Below are 24,838 nucleotides of genomic sequence, written 5' to 3'. Positions count from 1 at the left end.
TCTTAGTAGCGAAGAACATTGAGAACCATTACCTGTCATGCTCCTCAATCTAGTGTCCCATTTTGCAAGTATCGAAAGGCACCTCCTTGGAATAAACAAACAAGGAATTATGTTTCCCATGTTCAAATCAGTTTACACCAATACATTGGTGAAGTCTCTATTGGTCTAGCCAACTATTCTCACTTTATACACACAAAAATGCACCATCTATCAAAACCTTGGCATTAATGGCAAAGTACGTCAATATCATGGTTCAGTGGTTTGACATTGGTATAAGGTCTCACCACTAGACCTCAACGATTGTTATTTTGCCTCTTCATTAGTTGATGCCCTATGTAGGCAACGGTCCTCCCCTATGCCATAGAACTTCATACTAGTCAAAGTGCTCCACAAAGGAATGAAAGGACAAATCTGCAATAACTCGTGTGATGGTCAATGGTGCATAGGTGGACTTGAAGGAGATAGGGAGCAATGAAGCAACGCAAATATTGAATGTTGCCTCCTAGTTTGTCTTGAATACCTTCAACCATTAGTCGCTCCACTAAGCAACAGACATTCCAACATGGCACATATTGGAACAACTCTTCCACCTCATATCTGTGATTATCAATGGCTCTTTCCTCATGATCCGTGTCGACTGGTTCATACCTATTACAAAGGTGGCTCGCGGATTGGATAGAGTTCTGCACATAACAACAAATATTCTCACACAAAAAAAAAACAACAATATTTTCTTACACACTAAAAAGTTGCATACACCTATACTAATCTATGTACAAAGTATAATAACCCTCAAGACTCTCTCATTTTCCTAGACTTCCCATAAGAGAACCAGGATAGAACAGACTCTAATACCAACAAAGAAAACATAGTTACATGCACAAAAATAATTTTCACACACATAAAAACTATATTTTGTTCACAAATATGATACATATATATAGTTAGATTGAGATCCAACTAATTCTAGCATTAGGCATAAGAGTTGAGAAGATCTCCCAACAAGCACCTACAAATGGCAAACCAACTCCAAACTTATATATATTATATATATATATATATATATATATATATCACTTTCAATTACTTCAACTTTATATATAAACTTTGATATAAAATTAAAATGGAAATTGAAATATTTTATTTATAACCACATTGATTTTTGTATTAGTATTTTGTAATTTATTATTGTAAATATCATTTTATTATTTCTAAATATAATATTAAGTGATAACCTCTCCCTCATACTTTATTTTAAATTCAAAAAATGAAAAAATAAATAATAAAAATATTTTTTATTTTTATTTTAAAAAGTAATAAAATTAATTTATAAATAAATTATAACCTATAATAAAAATACCTTATATTTTATTTTTGTTTATATTTTATTTTTGTTATTAATAATGTATTGGAAAATAAAAAGAAAACAATAAAAACACCTTTATTAAGGGTTAAAGGTTTGTATTTTCTTTTAAAAGATTAAAAATTCCAAAAAAAATAAAAATAAATAAATAAATCTTTTTATAATCAAGAGAATGAAGTCAATGCACTACTACTATATTACTAAATATAACACAATTGCTCACAAACCTCTCTAAAGAAATAAATAGATTTCAAGACAAACCCTATATTAATTAACAAAAGCCTTGCTCTTAAGTTACCCTAAATCCATTATATACCTAGATTCCAGGTAAAATCTATTTAGCTTTAAATATAATAAAACATTAATTTAAATTAACCACATATATCCAATATATAAGAGACTAAATATACTGGATCAAAGGCATACGATTTACAGTAAAACTTAGCCAATTGAAAAAACAAAATTATAAACTTGTCGATGAAAAAAAATTCATAGAGCTGTGGAGTTGAAGAGCACCCTATCTGTATGAAGGCTTGTCCGACTACAAACTGCAGAGCGTCCATAAAATAGATGCCGCAAAGTCCAGTGCCAAGTCTGCAACTGGCAGAATACTGTCGACAATAACAGCGGCGAAGTTATTTCATTGGCTTGTGCAGCGTACTGACCATCAGCAGACTGGCAAACACCATCCAACGCACCTCAACGTCTCCATTTGCAACAGTAAGAATCTCCAACGAGAAAGGAGCAACCGGACCCAGTGACTTTCATCTTTAATCTCCCGATTGGCCTGTTGCAGCCACCATTGTTGAATACATCGTGTAAAGTGCGATAAGACAAGTTGAAATACATTATTTTTTATATGAAAATGAAAATTAATTTTATATTTTATGTATGTTTCACACATCACTCTTCTGACATTTTCTCTGTTGTCAAAACTTCAAATAAAGAATCTTATCTATAAACATAAATTCTATGTCAAGTTATGCAAACTTCTGTCATGTCAAGTTGTGCAAATTTCAAATAAAGAATCTTATTTATAAATATAAATTCTCGATGAGTAGAGACATGTAGAAATCACATGGAGAGAATTTAATAGGATTATTTACTTATATTTTATATATGAATCAAATGAACTGAATTCAATTGAACCATTTACTTATAACTTATATAGGAATTATTTAGAGGAAATTCAATAGAACCATTTACTCTTTTATCTCATTGACTTCATTCTTCAAAGATAATGAAATTCTTTTACAATAGAACTGTTTTTTTTTCTTACAAGATCACTAACCTAATCTTTCAATTGCAATGGTTTTTTTTTAAGAAATCAAAATATAGTATTATTTTATGATATTATTGTAATCTTCACTAAAGAAAAAACAACAAAAGTTATGTAAAACATCCAACAATACAATTTTCCATAAAAGAATTGTAGCTTATAAGAATCTTTTGTGATAAGAATTATAAGTCTGATGATGGTACATATGTGCATTATGATGTAGGAAACTATTTGCAAATATACATAAAAATAACATTATTTTTTTGTTAATAAAAATCAATTAATACTACTTATTTAGCATTAATTTTTTTATAATAGTTAATCAAGCTGCATTGAATCAATGTTGATTCCTAATGCCTATTGTTATGTCTTCATAACAAGTAGGCATAAAAAAGACATGCAGGTAATATTCATAAATGCAAGCAAGTAGAGTAAGTAGTAAATGCAAGCAAACTAAGTATGCCCTAAAAGTGGAGTAGGAAGTAAGAAGATTTGCGTGTGGAGTTATAAAGTATTGGTAGGTACCATTTGTAAATCCAAGGAACAAAAGGAAGGGGAGTTGATTTAGATTGGAGTTTATTCCAACTCCATGAATAGCAAAAAAAATCACCACCACCAAATCTTTTCACTCTTTAATTCACTCTATTAAGATACAATTTCAATAAATAGGTGATACATGGATGCATGAGCTCCATAACAATAATATTTTATTTTATTGTATAAAATCAGTAATATTTCTTTTTTTGAACTATTATGATATGGAGAAATTTTGTTAATATTTCTTTCTTCAAATGGTTATGATATGTAAAAAATAATTTATAAGAAAGAAAAATTATAAAAGTAATGACAAGTAAAATATACAATGAAAAGTTTTATTACTCTTCAATTAAAAAAATATACTTTATTTAAAATTTGACAAGTAATTTTAATTTTTAATTTTCATTTGTACAGTAAATAATTTTATGCCTTTATATGAGGGGATGAAGTGTTGAAACTTATAATGAGTCAATTAAATTATAAAAGGAAAATTATAAATCATATAGACTTTACAATATAAATATGTGTTTTTTAATATAGTGAAAAAATATATTATAATTCAGTTGACAAATTAGTATTGGGGATAGCCATCACTTGGTATCGGCTAATGTAGGGTGACTCATCCCCACCTAAAATTACTTCACTTGTAGTCCATAAGGGGACCTACTTGTGCCACATACCTAAGTATTGGGTCATTAACCTCTTTACTTATGTAAGAAGAAAACAAACTCTTAGTAGAGCACTTTGAGGAGCATCCTCTAAGCCCATTATAAGCTAATATGTTTATATGTAAAGAAAACTAAAAAATATTTTTGTTTTTTATTGGAATCTTGTATTAATAAATTATTATTTATATATTTTTTAGTATATAAATAAATTAACGTTTTAAAAATATTATAAAATTACACAACTCAAACTTACTATTCCCCTTACAGGAAAATATTCCCCTTACAGGAAAAAATGGAAAAGAAAAATTATAATAAAACGAAATAACATTGCATAGAATCTCTGCATAAAATATTGAGGCAAAAGAAAGCTAGCCACATAATGGAAGTACAGAAGCACACAATAATTGATATGATCTTGCGTTCTTATCACAATTACAATTGATTTTGCTCAAAACGGCCGCGAGAGTTCATGTGATTTGTTCACGAAAAGCTGCTTCCAAGTGACTTATGGGCTTTGCAAAACAGCAGGCACGTGTGTGCAGCTCAACAATCCTGTCAATCACACCGCGCCCATTTCATGAAAAGAAATAAACGTGTTCCTCAAACAGATGACAGATCACAACAGCAGTAACCTGTATGTTTTGATCAATATTCTGTCTAGTCATTATGTCAGTAATGTTTTCTTTGCAGTGAAATCCACGTTAGAGGCACCCCTCAATTCTGCACCATGCACATGGTTTGAGTCCTATGAAAAGACGTGCATTCCATAAATGAAGAGAAGGAAAACAATGGCATGTTAGTGCAGTCAAAAAGGCATTTCTGATGAAAAACAGTCGTTGTAAACAGAAGAACCAGCAACATCAAATAATAATATTCATTCAATCAGTCTCTCCCACTGCCAAAGTACAGTTTAGTCTTTGAAAATGGGCGTTCTCGTCGAGTGGGTTCGGAAATCTTTCTGTTCCTTCGTTGTCGAGAGTGGCAGTGGCATGTGACGCGGAGTACTGCGCTTCTGCCAGGAAAGGAAATGCCATGTCATGAACCAAATAATACAAATTATGGCAACAATATCCCTGGACTCTGTTGTTGGGATTCCTTTTATCCATCGCTGTCTGAATCCAAATGATAAGACTCCAAAGCCCTGACTATGTTCTGAATGAGGATAAGAGCTGTCATATTCTGAATGAGAATTGTTGGGAAAAAGGGTGTATGGTCTCACTTCTACTTGTGAGGAATGATGACACGGTGTCATGCAATCTGCACAAGCACACAGGTTCAAATAAGAGGCAGTGGTCCGGGAACCCATAAATTTTCTGAATGGAGTAATCCTTCTCACTAACGTTTCCAACATTATTGATAATCACTACAAGGTAATATTCTTCCACCCACTCTACATCATAACCATGTTAGTTATTTGCAACCAAGAAATGGACCATCTTATTTATTTGCAACCAAGAAATGGACCACTTAGCATTATCCTTCTCACGAACATTTCAAACATTATTGATGATCGCTGCAAGGTAATATTCTTCCACCCTCTCTATATCATAACCATGTTATTTATTTGTAACCAAGAAATGGACCACTTAACATTACCATTTAGGGGTTCCTATATAGACAAAAGAGTGAGGTTGAGCATATAATTCAAGAAATGTTAGAGGTTGGCATTTAATTTAGCTTTTAGCTTTTTCTCTACATAATAATGAGGATTAATGATTGAAAAGAAGAAAAGTTCATAATGTATATGTCAAATTAGTAAATCACTATCAAACATAATTTTCTGGTTTCTGTCATTGTTCAATTATTAAATGAATTGCAAAAACATTTATTTTTACTAATAAGGATATTTGTTCTGTATATCTTCAAATCATAATGAGGTAAGAATATATTCCCAAAACAAACTTGAGATAGATGAAGGTCCATTTGACTTTTTTTCGATGTAGGCCTTCAACATTTCAAAACTTGACGAATTATATTTCAAACCCTTCTATATAAAGTTTGTGGTGGTAATTTTTTCATGATATACTAATTTGCAACAGATCTTGGGATGAGCATGCACATGATCTTAAAACTATTGGAAGGGCAACAATTATATGCCAAAGCTTTCCAAGTGTGTCTTTTGGGTTTCAATAAGTGGAATATTTGGGTCATTATTGTATCTCATGAAGATTTCAAAGTGGAACTTAACAAAATTAAAAGTATATTAGAATTTCCAAATTCTAAAAACCTTAGAAGAATCATAAAGGATTCTTAGGATTGATAGGCTATTACTACAAGTTTTTCAAGAATTATGGTTAAATAGAAACGCCTCTAACAACATTATTAAAGAAGGAAGCATTTTCTTGGACTCAAAATACAACCCAATATTTTGAAAAACTTGAGACTATGAGTATGACTCCTATCTTGGCACATATAACTTCACAAAAACGTTTAATTGGAGTGTGATGCCTCAAATCATGGTACTGGTGTAACTTTGATTCAAGAAGGAAGGCCTCCTACCTTTGAAAGCATCCATATCAAAGGAAATAACTTACTCAAACCCATTTATGAAAAGGAAATGTTGGTCATACTACATGCAGTTAAGAAATGACAGCTTCACCTCATAAGAAGACACTTCAAAGTAAAAAAAGATAATCATAGTTTTAAGTATTTTGTGGAACAATGATTATATTAAGAAGAATAATAAAAGGAGGTTATAAAGATACTAAGCTATGACTTTGAAATTATCTACCAAAAAAAATATTATAGTGAATGCAGTTTCAAAGAAAGAGGGAGACATAGAGGGCTTACTATTTGTGTTTCCATTCCACAATATGATTAGGTGTAAGAAGAAAGGATATAATGGAAGCAAGATCATAAGGTATGCAAGATCATTCAACAACTCTAGGAGAACCCAAGTGCATTAAATAAATTTGTGTGGAAGAATGATTTATTATGATATCAAGATCATTTATACTTATGTAAGAATTCCCAACTCAAATAAAAGGTCCTTTTGGAATTGCACACTACTCCAATAGGAGGACATTTAGGGTTCTTGAAAAATCACCAAATAATCAAAAAGGATTTTTTCTAGGAATATCTTAAATTTGATGTTCAAAATCTTATAGTTGAATTTGTGGTCTGCCAAGAGAATAATTGAGAGACAATCAAGAACCTAGCTCTTCTACAACCAATGGCCATACCAAGTCAATATCAGGAAGACTTCTCAGTGGACTTCACTATAGGTCTACCCAATTCCAAAGGAAAGAATGGCATCATGGTAGCAGTGGGTCAGTTCACAAAGTATGACCATTTTTCTCTCTTTCTCATCCTTTTAAAGAAACTATGGTAGGTATGGCTTTCATGGAAATGGTTCATAAGATACACGAAATTCCCTAGATTTTTGTAAGTGATAGACATCATCTTGCAAGAAGATTTCTCATAATTGTTTTATATGAGAAATGTGTTAGCATGGTCTTTTTTCTTAAACGTTATCCCCATTCTTACTATGATAAAAGCTTCTCTATATATTAGGATGCAACAACCCTATTTGGCCTTGAGTCCTTTAGTATTCTTCAAATGAAAAATTATCTTGTGGATAATGTACTTTTTTTTATTGATAACTAGAATGTAATATTAATTTTTAAGCTCAAAAGTTTACCTTAACAACATTGTTCTGTCTAAAAATAACAATTGCTCACTTACCTCATTACCTTATGGCTCATCCTTGTAGAAAATCCTCTTTCTCTTCATACTATATTTTCCTTTTGAAGCTTGAGCATATCCCCTGGAGCTTAATCATGTATTCTTTTAGATAGCATGATAGTAATTCTTTGAATTCTAAGAAAGAAATAAGATAAAATCTTCCTCTCTATTGTCTTAAATTGAAAGGGAAAGTAAGTGTGATGTGGGATATGAAAAAATGGTAATAATATGAATAATTTCATTTTAAATTTGAAATGATAATTGGGAGTGTGCTTGTCATAAAATGACTCAGTTTTATTATGACAATGCACTCATATCTCCATTACCTCCTCGTGATTTGACAACTCAACTTCTTATTTCATCAATTATAGCTTGAACATATTCCCTATTCTCACTTTGTTTTATGACTTGAGACTCCGCCACCTTAACCCCACCTTGCTAGCTTAAGTCCCAATGGCCTTATTAGTATGATACTAATTATGGATTTATAGTTTGGTAAGTAGGTGTGAACAATATACAAGAGTAAATGTCTACCTTGGACACTAGAGATTTAACATGTAAATTAAATCAATATAGCATAACTTAATTGAACTTGAATAATATGATACTGAATTATGATGATTAATGAGTTGTGGGACAAACCAAAAGTTTTATTATTTGCATTCTTACTCAATTAATCTTTGAAATGGTGTGTTGACATGGTTTATGGCTACTTTCCATTTCTTTGATATGTAGGAAATCCTTTGGATGTAGCTTTAGAAGTATACAGGAGTATGTAGAAAATCATTTCCATGTAGTGAACATAATCATGTAGCATTTGATGTAAAAGTTGATAGAAAACCCTTGATTGTAGATTAAGATGCTAGGGGATGATCTAAGGTAAGAGAGATTCAATAGAGATGGAAATTGACAAGGGGATAGAGTAGCAGATGTTGAATGAGGATGAACGGAAATAGGGGGGTGACGGTGAGGAGACTGGATTGTGAGTCAAACAAATTGGTATGAGAGAGTCGAAGGATGATGAGAATGCCAGATCGGATTGAGTTGTTGGTTGAGGATGCTCCAATCCAAAATAAAAGATGGTCAAAGAGTGGCCATGATCTGTATCTTGGGGGGAGGCCCCCAAACTCTGAAAAATTAAAATGCTAAAAAAGAACACACAGTAAACAAAACCACCAAGAAAGTTTTTATTAAAATAGAGAATAATTGTAAGAGCTACATTTTGGTGGACAATCTGTCCTTTTACAAAATGTGACTTGTTACTTATAGTCTTTTTTAGTTACAATATCATGGGTAAATTCCATGTGTAGGTAAATACCATTGGGGGAATGAATACCATGGGTAGATGCCACTTACAATACCATGGGTGGATGAATACCATGGGTGGATAAATATCATGAGTTGATGAATAACATGGGTGGATGCTACTTACAATACCATAGGTAGATTCCATGGGTGTATGAATAGCATGGGTAGATAAATACCACGAGTGAATGAATACCATGGGTATATGCCACTTTCCATTCAAATCATTCCTCCCTATTTAAGAAGCAATGGTCCCCATTGTGTGAAGTTCCCTTCTGAGAAGCCTTTTTTGAATATGAAGAGCCACTAAAGGGAATTTTTTTGTGTGGTTAACCCATAACCATGATTAACAAAGATCTGAGGATATAGATACCCTGTAATGCCTATGACCAAATGTGATACTGGCAGTGTGCGGCCTAGCAAATGGACTTTGATGAAGTGTGAGTTTGTGGATGACCCATAACCGTGACAAACGAAGATTGGAGGAAAGAGATACCTTGTAATGCTTGTGACCAACTATGATACTAACAGTGTGTGGCCTAGCAAATTGACTTCGATGACAAGAATTTTGTACAGTTCACTGATAATTATGATGATGATTGTTGGTGAAGTAGCAGATGCCTACATAGCCTAGGGTAGGAGGGAACGTCTCCAAAGAATCCAAGCCAAATGTTGTTATGTTGAAACCAATGAATGTGAAGCAGGTGCCTACAAAGTGGGGTGGGAGGGCATGTCTCCAAAGGGAACCCACTCTGAATGCTACTCCAGACATAAAAACTCATAGATTTTGGGTGGGGTATAGAATCAAGCCACACTAGAGATGTATCTGAACTATAAATGTGGTGTATACTTGTAACAAAAGTGGTCATGGGTGCTGTAGATTCTCCTATCCAATGAGATGTTGTAAAGGATTCTTTCACATTATAGACCTCTTGCTACAACTTTGTTGATAACTTCTGCTACAGGTGATGAAATAAAATTTTGTCAAAGACCCATTTGAGGTATTGAAGAGATATTTCCACTGATATAAGACACTTGAACTTTCATGAACTGTGGAGTGAGAAAAATATTCCAGAAAATCATGGTACGCGCGGTCGCGGAACGTTCCAGACATGTGTAACTTCAATTTTAAATGGGAAACGAAATCAAATTCCGTAAATAACCCATTTGAGATAACAAAAAATAATTTGAAATGAGCTATTTTTCACCTTCTAAAATGCATTGTGGAGGTCATAGAACTTGCATAAAGCTTGTTAAAGATTGCTGCAAAACTTTGAAACTAAAATATGCTTCAAACCCTCATTTCCCTAGATTCGCAAACTAAATATGATACCATTGATCCGGATCTTGGGGGAAGGGCCCCAAGATCTGAAAAGTTAAAATTCCAGAAGACAAAAGAAGAACACGCAGCAAATAAAACCACCCATATTTTTTTATTAAAATGGATAATAATTGTAAAAGCTACATTGTGGTGGACAATCTATCCTTTTACAAATATAACTTGTTACTTATAGTCTTTTTTAATTACAATACCATGGGTAAACTCCATGGGTAGGTAAATAACATGGGTGAATGAATACCATTGGTAGATGCCACTTACAATACCATGGGTGGATTCCACTTATAATAAAATAGGTAGATTCCATGGGTGGATGAATACCATGGGTGGATAAATACGATGGGTGAATGAATACCATGGGTAGATGCCACTTTCCATTCAGATCATTCATCCATCCTTAAGAAGCAATGATCCCCATTCCATGAAGTTCTCTCCTGAGAATCCTTTGTTGAATATGAAGATCCAATCAAGGGAATGGTTTTGTGTGGTTAACCCATAACCATGATGAACAAATATCTGAGGATAGAGATACCCTGTAATGCTTGTGACCAATTGTGATATTGACAGTGTGTGGCCTAGTAAATTGACTTTGATGAAGTGTGGGTTTGTGGATTACCCATAACCATGAAAAGTGAAGACCTAAGGAAAGAGATACACTGTAATGATTGTGACCAACTATGATACTAACAATGTGGAGCCTAGCAAATTGACTTCGATGAAAATGATTTTGTGCAGTTGACTGATAACCATGATGTTGATTGTTGATGAAGTAGAAGATGCCTACATAGCTTGGGGTGGGAGGGAATATCTCCAAAGAACCCAAGTCATATGTTGCTATGTTGAAAATGATGAATGCGAAGTAGGTGCCTACTAAAGCGGGGTGGGAGGGCACATATCTAAAGGGAACCCACTCTGAATGCTACTCCAAATATAAAAACTCATGGATTATGGGTGGGTTACAGAACCAGGCCACACCATAGATGTACCTGAACTATAAATGTGTTGCAAACTTTATGAAAAAGTGTCCATGGGCATTGTAGATTCTCCAATCCAATGAGATGTTGTAAAGGTACTTTCACATTATAGACCTCTTGTTACAACTTTACGGATAACTTCTGCTACAGGGGATGAAATCAAATTATGTCAAAGGCCCATTTGAGGAATTGAAGAGATATTTCCTTCAATTTAATACACTTGAACTTTCATGTACTTTAGAGTGAGAAAATGATTCCAAAAACTCATGGTACACGCGGTTGCGCAATGTTCTAGACATGTGTAACTTAAATTTATCATATCTCTCAAATTAGGAAACGAAATCAAATCCATAAAAAAACCATCTGATATAACAAAAAATACTTTCAAACAAGATATTTTTAACCTTCTAAAATGCTTTGTGGAGGTCATAGCACTCGCATGAACTTTTTTGAAGATTGTTGCAAAAATTTGAACTAAAATATGCTTCAAACCATCATTCCCATGGATTCGTAACTGATGAGCGCTAGTATTGTAGCAAGGATGCTGAAACTCCTAGGCAACTAGCTTTTCTTATCCACCTGGGGTTCATACAAACTTGGAGATGACAGTGTTGTATGCACAAGTAAAAGTGATGGTTCTACTTGTTGTCACTGTTCAGCGGGCGAGAGACCACTAGGGTTCCAAGACAGACTTCTATAGAGTCAGAAGAAGCTTGATTCTTTGATGGAAGAAGGGGAAATCTACTCTAAGAGAGTTACTCTACAGCAATAATGGAAAAGGGAAACATGTAATGCTAAACCATACCATACCCTAATTAACCATTTAAGAAGCTATGCTAAGAAGAATTGCTAAATCAACAATAAAAAAATGATACTATCTAAGTTGCAGAAGTAAAAAGCATCAAACCATACTAATGTGCACGCAAAGAAACTAAACTAAATCTATTTTCACTTTTTTTGGTTTTTTAGGCAAAATCAAGAATGCAAACTAATTGTTCTATGGATGTGACATGTGGATGGAAGGTGTTTAAGGGTGGCCAGAAGGTTTATGGAGTGGTTGGATGGTGTGGAGGGGTCCTAGGAGGCTTTTTTTGACTTCCTAGAGGTTTCCCATCAATTTGGCCTCAAAACGGGCCATTTCAAGGAAACCTACAGGATGATCCTGTAGGAATTACAGGAAACCTACAAGATACAACCGAGAGCTAATTGTGAGGTGTTGGGAAGCTTAGGAAATGTGTGTGATGGGTAGAATGGAATGTTAGAAGGTCTAGGAGCACTTAGGAGTCAATATCCAAGATAAGAGATGGATAGATTCACTCAATGTGTTTAGGAGAATTTCAATGAAAAATGATGAAAAACTAGTGAGGGCGATGGTGAAACAAGGGATGGATAAGATGGATGAAGTGGCAGGTGGCTGATGGTTATGAAGTCTTGGTATCCTCCTGAAGCACCTTCTCTACATAAAACAAGATACATTTTCATAAAATAGAAAAGCATGAATCAATTTCCTATATTATGCATGAAGAAAGTTGTTGAAGGGGATGAAAGCATGAGTGAGATCTTATTGCAGAAATGGAGATGGAAAAATATGACAATGAAATCTACCTTGCAACATTAACCAAATACTGAATTAAATACAAAAAACTTAAAATCTCATAAAAGAACTAGAAATCTATGTTTTTGGGGCTGTTGAAGGGTCCCTTCCTCAAGTCATGGTCCCAAAGGGAGGAAGTGAGGCCAAGACACCTGCTTACAACCTTGCGGTGATCCTTTTTCTCCTTGCTAACCTACAACTTGAAATAAGGCACAAATGGAAGCAAACTATCACACAACCAATCTAATCTACACTACTTGTAATGGAAATGCATCTAATAAGCAAACCAACAACTAAGCTATGAATATACACTAAGAATACATGTACAATAAAGAGGAGCCTTGGCTGATAGGGTTGGTCCCTAACCCAAGAGATTCAGCCCTCCGAGTTAACTCAGTGTTGGCTCAAAACAAAACTCATTCTTATTACCAAAACAACAGATTACATCAAAAGAACTGTCACAAGTCTTGCAACTCGAAAATAGAGTAGAGTTTTACAATCAAAAATCCAAATCCTACTGAGGTCCTAGGCCTCTCTACTTATACATCTGAAATCTCCAACAACTTCCTTAAAATTAGGGAGGCTCAACTCCCAAACTCGAGATAAATTGCTGCTTTGTCTTTTACTTGCTCCATTGCCTTCTAGTCCTCATGATTTGGCTGTTTGCACTCCAAGCTAATGGAGGAATATTCGAATGGAGGGGTAGTAAATGAGGAGGATATTCCTCCTATAATCCCTCTCCCTTGTCCCATTTGAGTTTTGACCTTAGTCTTTGCCAAAATTCCTTGCTTTTCTCCTTTAATCGTGCATTAAATGCACATTAGACCACAAAGCAAAATATCCAACTCTAACTCATCTCATAAACAAAATATAATCAAAAGTATGCAATAAATTATGAGAATAGTTGGTTTGACTAAGCTAGGAGGTGAATTAAGGCCCATATAATTACCCAATGATGAGGCTCATCATCACCCCCCTATTGAAAGTGTTTCTCATCCTCTGAGCAACTTCGTCAATATCCATATCCTTAATGGCTCTAGTAGCCTCTCTGACATCCCATGCCTCTGCTGTGGTCTCTTATTCTTGTTCGCAGAAGCCTGCTTTCTTTTCTACCTCTTCCCACGACCTCTTTTCTTATTCTTCTTTTCTCCCTTCTAGAATCCCTAAGAGTAGTGGTGGACTGAGTTTTAGGCCTATCAATTTGACCTTCAACCTTTCCATAGATTTCTTATACATGGTGTCATGTTGAGTGCCTCTCACAACCTTTGAGGGGAGTGATATTCTCTTATATTTAAGCTGTATGGAAGTGTTTTCCATCTTCTTAGGGAAGCATGTATACTATCATCTCCTAGTAGCCTAAACATGTCCTCAAAATGTGAAATTTCTTGCTTTTGGGAAGCAAGATATGTAGGTGCCAGTTGAGGGTCATTTGCAATCAAATTATGGGTACTGATGAGGGCCATGGGATTTGATTGTTCAACTCTGATCAAAAGAGGTTCAATTTTCTCTCTTACCAATATCCTTTTCATCACTGCAACCCTTGACTCTTCATGGTTCATCCATGATGCCAAAGCCATTAATTGTAGATCTCCTAGCTTGGCATTAGGGTCCCATAAATTCATGTCTGTGAGGGCCATGTTGTGCAAATAAAACTCAGCCATTTTTGCCATATCCTTTAGTGTACTTTGATCACAAAGATTAATAAACTGGTTGTAGTCTTGAAATGGCATGGTTCCCCTCTGTTCTAGTCTCTTCATCTGAAACTGCAGCCATTGTTCTTTGAGGTAGAGAGCATAGGATTTAGCTGGAATCCTACTCTGGATTACCTCCAAGGAGAGGCTGGCCATACATGCTAATTGGTTCTCTCTTTCCTGCAGCTTCCCCCTCAGCCATGCATTTTCTGTCTCTAGTTGATTTCTCATTATAGCTTCTTTGTCCCTTAAGCCACTTAGCTCTTTGCCCATTTCTTTGAGTTTCTCCTCCATGTGCCCAATGTCTTCTACCCCCTTTGATTTGGCGATATGCATCCATCGGTGAGTTCTAGCCCTCTCCTTCTCAAGCTCGAAGAACAATGGGATGGAAAATTTTTGAGGTATGACCTTGCCTCCTTCAATAAACCAGTAATAGGAGTCCAGGTTAGGTTGGGGGTTGGGTTCTTTTGTCTCTGGGTCCTCCTCTTTAGCTTCTTGTTGCTCCCCTACCTTTCTTTCCAATTTCTGTGCCTCCTGTAGATTCAACAGAATATCCTGTAGGATTGTTTTTTCTTCCTGTATATTTTTCTGTGGATCCTGTAGATTGCCTTACCCTTTGAGGGAGTTGATCTAGTAGTAAGCCTCCTGACATAGGTGATAGGGGACTTAGGGGAAGGCATTTTGTCCTTTTATGTAGGGGAATATTCAATCTCAATAGGAATTTTGGTTGATGTTTGTGGCTTCCCCTGTCTTATTCTTGTGCTCTTTCTTGTCCTGAAATATAGTGGGGTCTGCCTCTGCCTTTTTCCTTTTTGCTTGATTGGGGTGTTGAGAGTAGTGAGGGAAGTTGTTGACTCTCTCTCAATGGCCTCTGGAGACACCCTATGTGACTCCTCCTTATGTTCTATCCCCTCTGTTCTATTGCCTTCTTCCTATCTATCTTTCTTGTCTTCTTCTTCTTGTAGATCTTCATCTTCTCTATCAATTTCCTCCTTAATTTCCTCCTTTGTTTCTTCATCTTCCTCCTTCTCTTCTCCCTCTTCTTCTTCATCTTAATCATGTTCCTCTGTGTCAACTCCTTGTTCATCCATCTCATCCTCATCTCCTTCTGTATCTTCCTCTTCCTGTTTTGCTTCCTCTTCACTCACAATAGGACTAACATCATTAGTGAGAGCTTTGATGTCATCCTCTGCTAGCATGTCTCTGAAAAATGACCATGTTATAGGGGTTCTAAGGTTTTGGAGGGCACTTTCAGTGAGGATCCTAATCAACCCATGGTGAGCTAATTGTTGGGAATTCCCCTCCTTCACTTTGATGCTTGAGTCTATGAGTGATTGAAGCAAGAAATATGGTATGTTAAGCCTTTGGTGAGGAGTTGTTTCTACTCCAAATCTTAATTCTTCAAGGATCCTAAATGATAGCCATAGACAACACTATATCTACCCTCACATGAGATGTATTTGATTAGTTGGTAGTGATGCATGAGCATTCAACTCAGCAATGTCATTATATTCTAGTTAACTTAGGGGGTCTTGTGTTTTCAAGGAAGTTGTAATACTATGTATGTAATTATTAATGTTTTGAGTGATTGGAATAGGAATTAATTAGATATTGTGAGGATATTTGTAAATTCTCTCAAATGTAGGAGAATGTGAGTGATGATGAGTGATTAGTGGGGATTGAGAGATTTGGAAATCAATTGTAAGTCTTAGATTAGGAATTGGTTTCATGATTTGGGGATTAAAGAGGATTCTTAAGGATTACTGGAGTCAAAAGTGGAGTTAGAGGATATTCAGGATTTAGTTCAGCAAATTAAGGATCTAAACCAGAATTGGTTAACGAAAACTTTTATACAAATGTAAGCCTAAAAGGCATAGAGTCAGCCAACAGTCAGTCAGTCAACAATTAGTCAATCAGTAAGCCTACAAGCAGGAAAGGAAAGGCCACTGATATTGAAAATCAGGCTGAGGAAGAAATCCCTGTGTAAATGTTTATTTATTAATACAGATAAATCGATTTATGAGTTCGTGTGATGTGAATTATAGATTGTGTGTGGATTAGAGTAATTCTACGTAACATATGTTGCAGGTGTGCAGAATCAGAGAAGAAGTGCAAAGAAGAGTGTTACAGTTCTACACATAGACAGTATTGGAGAAAACCTTCAATGTTACAACAAAGGTATAACTGTAAGGTTTCCTAAAACCTAAGCATTTATGAAGGAAGCATAAAGGCACGAAGAAATAGAGTAACAGAGTGGGGATCGAGATTAGAACATGTGAAGATCATAAGGTGTGAACAAATACACGGGGAGAAAGCTGAATGGGCTCTTACACATTACGAAACAAAAGAACGTAACAGTGTACAGGAACCGTTGGATCGGTCAGATCAATAGATGAGATTGTGTGCGATAGGTGGCTAAGATTAATTTGCGCAAAATAAAGTCAAGAAGATGAATGGCAGAGATTAAAGTCACATGTCTACAGATGGGTGGAAATGTATAGAATAGTGGAGTGGTCTTGAAAGGATGGTAAGCAATATATCACACACCCTAAAGGTGGAAAGCAGTATTCTAAAATTTCATGCGTTTACCCTTAGCAACCAACACATAGCATGAGAAAACTACTTTTCTCACATGCTCGGGACTTGATAACGATCGTGCAAGAATCTGCATGAGATTGCGCGATAGCTATTGGATCGAGAAAGATTGATCAACGGTGGAGATCAACCAAGCTAGTTGGCCAGCGGGTGACACGATAGCCATTGGATCTAGCATGACTAATCAACAGTGGAGATTGGCTAAGTGAGTTAACGATCGAATGACGCAATAACTGTCAGATTGATGAATGAGATCGACAACAGAGATTTAATGTGCTAAGAAGAGCATCAATATATGTGCAAAGGTCTATGTAATGGCAAAAAGGTAAGGTTTTAAGTATGGGTCATGAATATTTCTATTATATGGGAGTTATAATAGAAATGAGTGAAATTAATGTTTTATTGGTTAAGTTTGAGATTTAACCCAAGTCTAAAGACCAGGGTATGGTTGATAAGCATTAGAGATGAAAATAACCCAAAGTCGAAACTTGTGGAATAGTTAAATGAATTGTTTCCGCATAGAGTTTATTTAAGGAGCCTTAAACCTTGATTTAAGAGAAGTTTCCCTAAGTATGGAATTTTGGAATTCCTGGGACACATAGTAGATCATGCAATTTTATTTGCATACTGTGGGTATATGTGGCTGAGGCTGCATCATTATGGTAGATGCGGTTTAGGTTGGCATCATTTGGTATCAGAGCTGAACAAGGAAATTTTGTGTGTAAGTATTCTTTTAGAAAACTTAGAACAAAGTTATGTTTTGAAGGTTTGTATACAGGCAAAAGGAGATCAGATTTTAAATCTGACAAACAGTAGGCACACAGAGATAAAGTGCAGTAGAATTTGCAGATTCAAAGGAAACAAAGAACAATCCATGCAAAGTGCAGGTGAATGGTAGAACAATATCATGCAGAGGTCTTGAAGGTTGCGACATAAGAAGGTCAGAAGATTGCAACAACCTAGAGCAAGGAGTGCTCAATTGGTTCCAGAGGAGAGAACCGGAGAGATTCCAAAAGACTGAGCTCAGAGGAGAGAAGATTATTGAGGTATCATGTAGCAAGAGGGACTTGTTACTACATAGGTTTTCTTGCAGCTCATGGAAAGATCATAAAGACAATTCCACAAAGGATGTGGGTAGAATTGCTAAGGGATGAAGAAAGCTGGTAAGAATTTCTGAGTGAAAGGAGAGGTGGTAGAACCTAGTATTTCATTTGTGATTGAAATACAAGAGGACAGTTGTGTTCTTAAAAGGTACAGATGTGTTGAACCCTAGAAGGAGCAGAGAGAAGTGCTCAAAGAGGTTCGAGAGAATAGCGAACAAAGTGCTTGCCAAAAGACCAAGTACAAAGGAAAGCTTGGTGAGGTAAGTGGCAGTAGGGGGGACTTGTTGTTGCAAAGGCTCCAATGTAGCTCATAGTAAGTGAGTGAGGAACTCATGAAGATAGAGAAGGAGATGACTACTAATAGTCATAAAAGAGATAATAGAGGTTCTAAGGAAGACCACAACAAAATAAAAGTGAAGAATGAGAATGCCAAGGCAAATGGCAAGAGAATGAGTCAAGAGGAGCATGACAAGGAGATTACAGAGTTAAAAGAACAACTCAATGTACTAAGGATGCTACTAGAGGAAAATCAAAGACAAGGTTGGGTCTTGAGGAAAATGCAGTGAAGTGGTCTAAGTTACAGAGAAGGCTACAATAGAGGCAAGTGAAGTGGCTAGTGGAAAAACTTAGAGAAGCTGAGTTGAGAATGGAAGTTTCCATTTGTGAAGCATAATAGGGTGAAGTTCTAGTTAAAGAAGAAGACTGGAGATCTGTGGAAGATATTATGAATTATTGTGAGAATTCATAACAACAAGGAGATATGATGACTGAAGCATCAAGTGAGACCACAAGGTCTTATGTTTTTAAAACTGATAATTTGTGTATGATTGTAGGTATTGCAAGAGAAAAGAAACTTTGTGAAGATGTCTCCAGGATGGATGAAGATTTTTAAGTAAAAGGTGACAAATAAAATTCCTCAGAAGAGGAAGAATTTGACTAGTTACAGCAGAAAGAGTCGATGGATGAGTTACTTAATGAGAGAACAAAGTCATTTAAAGTTGTCATAGAGATAGAAGATCAAGATCTTATTCTGATGAAGAATGAAGGAATATTGTCTTAGAGAGGTAATCTAATGAATTTGATTAATGTTATTGATGAAGAACAAATGGAGGAAAATATTAATGCAGATGATGGGGCAAGGATAGATCTTGAAGAAGGTTTACAGAGAGAAAGCAAGGCAAAGTATATTGAAGAATAAGGGGAGGCAGATTTGTCTCAAGACAAAGAAAAGAAAATCACAAAATTGAAGAAAGAAGAATTCTATGCAAAATATTTAGAAAAGGGAGAAAAGACATCTGATGATTGTTCAATAACAAAGGAAGGTATGGAAAACTATGTAAAATTTCCAAATTCTACTCCAATTAAAATTATTGAGTTATATGGAAAATTACACTTTCAAAGAAGAAAGTTGGAAAAGTAGAGGATGTATACTCAGGATAAATTGTTGAAAAAGGAAAACAAAGAAATTGTCGTGAATGACAATCATAAGGAAAAGGGGATGGTAATAAAAGTTCAGAAAATTGACATTACAGAAGAAGGAGTTCATTATTGTGAACCAAGACAGAGAGATATCATTGAAACAGATGACATGAAGGAGAGTTTAAATCAACATATTGATGTGTTGACCAAGGAATTGAAGAAAACTCAGAGCAGCATACTGAGATGTTATCAAAAAAGGAAAAGGTAATGAGGCCTTATATTTTTAATTCTGATAATTATTTTATGATTACAATATTTGATGAAAATGAGACAGACATGTTTCAAGTTGAAGATTCAGTTTTAGAACTAAAGAAGACTGGAAGCTACCAGGTCAGACATGCTGATGAGGAAAAAGAAAAGCATGAGGATACCATGCTTGAAGAAGTTAAACTGATTGTCAGAATCAGTCAAGGAAGTGAAGGATAATTACTGAGGGTTGTCAAGGAAGATGAAGGAAGATATGATGGAATTGATGAACAACATAGTGATGTATTTGAGAGGAATCAAGTACAAAGGGAATTGGAGGATAATTTATTTCTTGAAAGTAAATTTACAGATATTGAACAAAGGTTGTTTGGAAAGCAACAAGAGTGTAAGGATGAAAGGGCAGTAGTAAGAATCCAACAACTTCAAAGAGAAGACAGTAAACAACAGTTTGAAGATGAGTCGACAAAGTACAAAATCAAATGGAAAAGTAATTATCAGTCAAAAGATAAACTGGGCATAGAGATTGAAAGAATAATAAGATTGATGATGAAGGTGCCTCAGAAGAAAGGAGGAGTAAGAAGGTCAAGTAGAAGCAAGAGAAAGACAACAACAGACTACGAAAGCATAGCTAGTGGGACAAGGCAACATAAAGTGTGGAAACATAGACAACAACAACAAACAACAACATCAACCAAAGACAAATTATAGAACAAAGTATGGGATCTAGGAAGACAAAGGTCGAAAGCACATGATTAAGAGACCATGATTATTTTAACCTTGGGAGTCTGATGCAGGAGTATTCAGCTCAACAATTTCAATATATTCTAGTTAACTTAGGGGGTCTTATGTTTTCAAGGAAGCTGGAATCCTATGTATGTAATTATTAATGTTTTGAGTGATTGGAATAGGAATTAATTAGATATTGTGAGGATATTTGTAAATGCTCTCGAATGTAGGAGAACGTGAGTGATGATTAGTGATTAGTGGGGATTGAGAGATTTGGAAATCAATTGTAAGTCTTAGATTAGGAATCAGTTTCATGATTTGGGGATTAAAGAGGATTCTTAGGGATTACTGGAGTCAAAAGTGGACTTAAAGGATATTTAGGATTTAGTTTAGTAGATTAAGGATTTGAACTAGAATTGGTTAACGAAACCTTTTGTATAAATGTAAGCCTAAAAGGTATAAAGTCAGCCAGCAGTCAGTCAATCAATAGTTAGTAAGCCTACGGGCAGGAAAGGAAAGGCCATTGATATTGAAAATCAGGCCAAGGAAGAAATACCTATGTAAATGTTTGTTTATTAATACAGATAACTCGATTTCTGAGTTCGTGTGATGTGAATTATAGATTATGTGTGGATTAGAGTAATTCTATGTAACATAGGTTGTAGGTGTGCAAAATCAGAGAAGAAGTGAGAGAAGAGTGTTATGGTTTTATACACATACAGTATTGGAGAAAACCTTCAATGTTACAACGAAGGAATAACTATAAGGTTTCCTATAACCTAAGGATTTATGAAGGAAGAATAAAGGCACGAACAAATGGAGTAACAGAGTGGAGATCGAGATCAGAACAAGTGAAGACTGTAAGGCATGAACAAATATGTAGGCAGAAAGCTGAATGGGCTATTACACATGACGAAACAAAAGAACGTAACAGTTTACAGGAACTGTTGGATCGGTTAGATCAATGGACGAGATTGTGTGCGATAGGTGACTAAGATTAATTCGCGCAAAATAAAGTCAAGAAGATGAATGGCGAAGATTAAAGTCACATGTCGACAGAAGGGTGGAAAATGTACAGAATAGTGGAGCAGTCTTGAAAGGATGGTAAGCAGTGTCTTGCGTACCCTAAAGGTGGAAAGCAATATTCTAAAATTTCACGCAATTACCCTTAGCGACCGACACGTTGCACGAGAAAAATACTTTTCTCGCGTGCTCGCGACTTGATAAGGATCATGTAAGAATCTGTGTGATATTGGGCAATAGCCATTGGATCAAGTGAGATTGATCAATGATGGAGATTGGCCAAGCTAGTTGGCGAGTGGGTGATGCGATAGCCGTTCGATCGAGCAGGATTGATCAACGGTGGAGATCGGCTAAGCTAGTTAGCGGTCGAGTGATGAGATAACCGTTAGATTGAGGAATGAGATTGATGATGGAGATGTAATGCGCTAAGGAGAGCATCGATATATGTGCAAAGGCTTGTGGAATAACGGAAAGGTAAGGTTTTAAGTATGGGTCATGAGTATTTCTATTATATGGGAGTTATAATAGAAATGAGCGGAATTAATGTTTTGTGGGTTAAGTTTGAGTTTTAACCAAAGTCTAAAGAACAAGATATGGTTGATAAGTGTCGGAGGTGAAAATAACCTAAAGTCGAAAACTGTGGAATAGTTAAATGAATTGTTTTCGCATAGAGTTTATTTAAGGAGCCTTAAACCTTGATTTAAGAGAATTTTACCTAAGTATGGAATTTTGGAATTCCTGGGACACATAGTAGATCATGCAAATTTATTTTCATACTATGGGTATATGCAGCTAAGGCTGCATCATTATCGTAGATGCGGCTTAGGCTGGCATCAGGTAGCCTACCTCACTCCATGGATATCGCAAACTTTCCCTCCTTACTCCATTTTTGTCCTTAGTGGGTTCCTCACCTTCTAAAAAGAATTTTCTTTTGGCAACCTGGCTATCTCCTTTGTCTTATTTTCTCCATGGGATTCCTAGGGGAAGTGTGGTGACCCTGCTAATGAGCTCAGGGGTGAGATCTATAGTGAGAACCCTTATTACAACAGTGGCATGGATTCTCATGTGTGGAGTAAGGGAGAGAGAAAATTCTTGAGCCACCTCATCATCATACCCTCTAAATTTTTCGGAAAACCCCATCCAATTATGTCTTGTGAAGATTTAAAGCACTTGGGGGTGTTGTTGGATTCTCACAGTGTTTGTGGGCTCTCTCTTATTAAACCCTCCTTTCATTTTGCTGGTGAAGCTTGAGGAGAAAATGAGAAGGTTGAAACAATTTTTCAAATGCAGGAGCAAAACAGAGTTGACTGTGTATTTAATTCCCTTCACACAGTTGCTAAATTCACTCAAATTTAGAGTATCCTTGGTTCATTTACTTGCAAAGGGGAATGTAATTTTAGAGCCTACCTCTTTAGATTGGTTGTAGTGGCCAACTCCCGTGATATCCCTTCTAAACTCTTCTCTGCCAATCATGTAGACAGTCTTTGTATCCTGTAGGAATTCTTGTGCATGCTCCTATAGGAATTCATGTGCAGTGAGTGATGGATATTTGCTTCCGGTGGGTTGAGTGAGGGAGTTCCGAGGAGGTGAAATGCATGAATGCATGGGAACAATGTTTTATTTCCTCTTATGGTGATTCGGGGTGAGGTGGTGTGCTGGTAGCAAATTACATTGCCATTTTTGGACCGTTGGTCCCCACTACCACCTCATCATTTCCCACTCCTCGTAATCAGCTCCCACCTCATAGATCCATAGTTTAACTACTTTTTGTCCTAATCCTTCTCTGCCTTTGAGTTGACTGCATCCATGTGTGAAAGGACACCCGGTTATGCATGTGCTAACTGAATGAAGGTGGCCAAGTTAACTAGCCACCTTTTCACTTATAAACCAAATATCTCATAACCCTTACAATTTTTTACTACATGATGCATATGAGAGAGCGAATGGGATACTTATATGTGGTTTCAATGTTATGCTGTAGTTGTCGAAGACCAGAGGTGCTACTATGTATATTTTTTGCATGCCATTCTTCTTCCTCCTCTTACTATCTGTTAATGGCTTCTCTGTTTTTGCAGGTATCTTTGGTTGAAGGTCTAATGCTACTGGTTTGGAGCTCCTGGATCATCATGGTGAAGACTTGTTGCTGGTGTGATTGGTATTATGTGGGATAGGCTGCTACAGGATTTCCTACAGGATGTCCTGTAGCTGTTTCTCCCTCAAATTTCTTTAATCATCTTTCTTGATGGGGCTGTGAGGATAGTGACATGGTTGAAAAGAAGGAGTGGGAGTGTGGAGAGAAAAGGATACTCAGGTGATGCTATTTACTCCTCTTTGTTTCCTTCTTTTTATATTTTTTTTCTTTTGAAGACTGGATAAAAACTCTTGAAACTGATCTCTTTTTTTTTTTGGTGAGTGCAAGGATGATGATGGTGGACGAGGTGAGGTGCTAGATCATGAAGAGGGTGAATTTTAGAGACCCAAAAATTCCATCACTTGCCTTCAGATTACTTCCTTTAGGATTTCTAGGTCACTATAATTCCTACAGGATCATGTTATAGACATTTTTGGGCACTGCAACCCCAAGCATAAATGTCCATAAACTAAGGGCTCCTAAGTCCCTAAAAGTGTTGTTCCAACCCCTAAAAGAACAAGGTCAACTGATTACAGCTTCTCCCAGAAGTTCTCCATGAAAAACTGCTCAGAACTGGTCAAAACTGGACCATTTCACCTACTCCATAGGCAAAGTGCGTTGCATCTCACCTAAATACACACAGTAGGTGTGTTTCATTTCAAAAATCCCTTCTATGGGGTGTGATGGGCGAGAAGGGACAAATGGCAGTGTCAATCCGCGAGGTGGAGAAGCATGGAATCTTCCAGAAACTTCTCCTGTGACACTTGCCTCTCTGAATTCGACCAGGGATGAGTAAGAGATCATCAATCTCCAAGTGGAATCAAGAACTATCAGAGGGAAGACACTAATCAAATCACAAGCTGACTCATCTCCCTTGCAGACATCTATATATGGATCCCTCGTCCCAGAGATCCAGAGGCTGGAATTTTGTATCTTGTAAGGAATTGCTGTTGGTTTCTTGAGGCAACATCATAGTGTTGGGTGATCTAAGCTTTTCATGAGGTGAAGGAGGGCTCACTTGTTGAGAGGATGATGCTGGGTTAGAACGATTAGTTGTAACTCTCTTGGCTCTTTCTTGATTATCAATAAAGCTATTCAAGTTTTCCTCCATACTCTTGTGTGATTTATGTTTTATGCATT

Source organism: Pinus tabuliformis, chromosome 4_1 (assembly GCF_031772625.1).
Source record: "Pinus tabuliformis cultivar Carrire ecotype Pingquan chromosome 4_1, CPIR1, whole genome shotgun sequence".
In the NCBI taxonomy this organism is placed as follows: Eukaryota; Viridiplantae; Streptophyta; class Pinopsida; order Pinales; family Pinaceae; genus Pinus; species Pinus tabuliformis.
This window is presented reverse-complemented; position numbering follows the sequence as displayed.